At 28.4% G+C, this 4,141-nt stretch overlaps 1 long non-coding RNA gene across 1 annotated transcript; it reads right to left on the bottom strand.

Moving 5' to 3' along the window:
- Positions 1 to 730: 730 nt before the first annotated feature.
- Positions 731 to 2,701, bottom strand: LOC138337585 (uncharacterized). Its single transcript, XR_011210879.1, has 2 exons — positions 2,411 to 2,701; positions 731 to 973 (listed from the first exon to the last, which is right to left on the bottom strand). It is a non-coding gene; the product is annotated as an uncharacterized lncRNA (long non-coding RNA).
- Between the last annotated feature and the right edge of the window lie 1,440 nt (positions 2,702 to 4,141).

The raw sequence follows: 4,141 nt of genomic DNA, 5'->3' as shown, positions 1-4,141 counted from the left end.
GCAAGATACATTGTCATGACAACATATATCCTTTATGTTGGAGCACATATAGATAATTTTGTGGTGTTTTTCAGAGTAGAAGTTATATATGTTGTCATAGACACCACATTTCTTCATTTCCATCATAATTGACATTTATTCAATAATAATAATAATAATAATAATAATAATAATAATAATAATAATTGTTAATATTAATATTATCGGCAACAATGAACAATTGGTGACAATATAATGTTGCCACATATCTTCTTTCTGTGACATATGTTGCCACATATCTTCTTTTTGTGGAATGTTGTCACATATATCCTTTCTGTTGTGGCACATCTAGATAAATTTGTGGTATTTTTTTACGATAGATGTTATATATGTTGCCCCAAACACCACATTTCTTCCTTTCTATCAGAATTGACATTTGTTCCAACAAAATAAAAAAAAATCATTAATATTGATATTATCAGCAAAAATGAACAATTGATAACAATGTAATGTTGTCACATATCTTCTTTCTATGACATATGTTACCACATATCTTCTTTATGTGACATATGTTATCACATATCTTTTTTCTATGACATATGTTGCCACATATATCATTTCGATTGGAGCACATGCAAATAATTTTATGGTATTTTTTACAACATAGGTTATATGTATTGCCACAGACACCATATTTCTTCTTTTCCATCATAATTGACATTTGTTCCGACAACAAAAAAAATCATTAATATTATCAACAAAAATGAACACTTCCAATTGTTTTATACAACTTATTAACAAAAAAGTAATTCACAATTGTATACATAACCTTCAATCTAATCAATGGTGGATATTATTCCTTCACATCACAATTGACAACTTCAACTTTTTTCTCTTTCTCTTGTGCTTTCTTTTTAACTTTCTGCTTCTCCTCCTTCTCTTTCTCCTTCTCTAGGTCCTTTTCCTTCTTGTTCACCTAGCCTTTTAGGTTTGACTGTGATAAGGAGCAGTAGTCATTGTTTTTATAGTGATTAAGAAATAGATTTTTTGAAACTCATACACTTCAAATATATGTTGGACAACTAAACAAAACTATATTTCTAAAATCATATGAACAAAATGGTCACAAAAAGAACAACAAAAGGCAAAAAATGAATTTTCACTAAATGTTAACAATATATATATATATATATATATATATATATATATATATATATATATATATATATATATATATATATTCTCAAAATTAGAGCTTTTTGGGTTTGTTAACTTTCTTTCAAAAATAATAAATAATAGGTACCATTATACCATTATTCATACTTCACATCTATAGAATGATTTATTCTTCCTTAAACCAAGAAAAAATTTAGTATTGTTCAAAAATTGTAAAATCTCTCAAAAAAATGACTTACCAATTTTAAGTCGAACACAATCTTCAGTTCAGAAGAGGAGAGAGTTACGACCGGAGATGAGGAGGAAGATAAGATAATGGGGAAGAGATATTGGTTTTGATTGTTGAATTTTCAAATTTTCTTAACAGAGAAGAAGAAGAGGAGAGAACATTGGGAGAAGAAGAAGAAGAGAATTTTATTTGCATTTATTTTTTAAAAATAATTTGGATAGAAATATAAAAGTTGAAAAATGAAGTGTTTTTTTGTATTCTATAAAAGATTAGAAAGTTTTGAAAATGTTAATTTGGTCCAAAATTTACTGAATTACATTTTAAAAAAGACTTGAACAACTCTTGGTCAATCTGTCACAACAAATAAAACCAAGACTTATTTGACACCTTTCATTTAATTTTCTCCAAATAAGGTATAGTATATGCAAATTTGTCAATTTTTACTATGTTTAATTATTTTATTTATTCTTCCAAAATATTTTAATACCTATTAAGTTTATTTTTTTCTTTATTATGACTATATATAACATATCAAATTAAAAATCAAGTTTATTAAAAATGTTTTGATAGGATTTCTAATGAGTTCATTTGGGTTGTTCTATTTTGCAGGTACTCAAAGACTAATATAATCAAATTTTTAGGATATACCAAGTGTGGCACGAGGCATCATCAATACAGATAAAAAAAAACTTCTTAGCCTTAGGACAAGAAGATATCAAAATGGAGACTTTGCTAACCATGATCATATGCATAGAAGATAACATGAAAATATACATTATAATAGAGCATTCATAGCTATTTGAACATTCAAGTAGATGCATTAGTGACAATAAGTGATAATATTTTTAGAATAATAGACTATGTATCTTTTTTGAATTTCAAGCAATGGTATTAGCTTTTTAAGCTAAATATGTTGAGAGTCGAGAAGGATGACGAAACATTTTTCTGGAAAAAAAAGGATGGATGGTGGCATGAAAACAAGGAAATCAACAAGGGTGAAATGGATCGAGAGGAAAAAATACTTACCCTGTTGAAAATCTCGACATAAGCAAGTATTGGAGTGGCATGCTTGCATCTGCAACTTTGGTACTAGAATCGACACTCACAAGAGAAAGGAATATGAAGATTTACCCCAAGTTCTTTGATTAATGGACAACAAAAGCTTCATAATCATTTATGGAACTCACCAGATTTGTCGTTATTGCGTGTAAGAAGTCTTCATTAAGATTGTTTTCATGGCATTCATGAGATTTGGAATGTCTTGGGTGAAAACACCTTAAAGCTCGGCAACTTCTAGGTTATGGGGTGGAGTTGGATACTGAATTTGAAGACTTTGACGTCTCTTTAGCTCATCAACGCTTCTTTCAATCGATCCATGGTTGTTTCGTTTGTACTTCGAGGAAGGAGATGAGACTTTTCCCCCTCCCCCCTTTTACTTTGATATCCGAACATTTTAGGTCTTGGACTTCTTTTGTTTCTTTTTGTATTATTGTTGGGCCTCGGTTGGATAAGGTAATGTCACAATATTTATGGTCTTCATTTAAAGAAAAGAAAAGTCAATATAGGTTGAAATGAGTTGAACTAATAAACAGACAGGTCAATCTAAATGAGTTGAGCGAATTGAGTTTGATTTTTCCACCTCTCTCTCTCTCTTTCTATATATATATATATATATATATATATATATATATATATATATATATATTTGACTTTATATAATAATTTAAAATAAATTAATATAAGTTGAGCTAATAATTTAAATGGATTTAATTTTATTTTGGCAACTCTATATATTAGGCTTAACCCATCGGTGAGCCCCTAAAACTGACAACAATTTTCACTTAGATGCCTTAACTAGACTTTTTTCATTATAAATACTTTATGTCATGCCTCTTTGTGTCATTTTGACACTTTTTCACAATTTTTTGTTGATCCTACGGGCGTGTTGACCAAATATATCCACATGGAATAAATGACCAATTATGTCATGCAATCTCATTTTAAAGCAATGTCATTAAACACACAAAAATAAATTAAAGAAAAAAATTAAAGGTCAAATAGAAAGGGCCTTGACCAATTGAAAACAAATTATTTTGAAGATTTACCCTCCCACCCCTCTTTCCCCACCCACACCGATCATCTTCTTCGTAAAAAAATTCTCACTACTACACAAATTTCTTCTTCAGATTTCTCCTCTCTCATTTTCTTTTCACCCATTTTCATTCCATATACTTCTCCATTCTCATGGACCATGATTTTTTCCGTAATATCCATTTGACTTCATTGTCTTCTTCACCATACCTTTCTCCTATTTTTTAATATTTAATTTACTGTTTAGCATTATAAATACGAAATGTAGAAATTATAAGGGCGATGTGAATATGTTAAAATTAGATAGTAAATTTTTTCTTTATACTTAATTTTTCTTTTATTCTTAAAGTTGTTTTGCTGAACAATTTTCAAGTTTTTTTATATGCAAAATTTATCATGTCATCAACCCGTAAGGTCAAGTATGTATTGTATTCAATAATATTGACATTATATTTTTTCAACACATATAATAGACGGTTTGAAAGAAGTTTTTAATGAATTTTTAAAAATTTTCAAGAGAGAAATGTAAGAAGATGTACTAGCTAAATGAGAAAGAAAGAAGAGAAAAAATATAAGTAAAATAGGCTAAATAAGTCTTACACACGCTATCAATGAGTGTATCACACTTACTTTACTACATTAGCAAAATTTATCAAAAAATAACTT

The sequence above is a fragment of the Solanum lycopersicum genome, chromosome 7 (genome assembly GCF_036512215.1).
Source record: "Solanum lycopersicum chromosome 7, SLM_r2.1".
Lineage (NCBI taxonomy): Eukaryota > Viridiplantae > Streptophyta > Magnoliopsida > Solanales > Solanaceae > Solanum > Solanum lycopersicum.
This window is presented reverse-complemented; position numbering and strand designations above follow the sequence as displayed.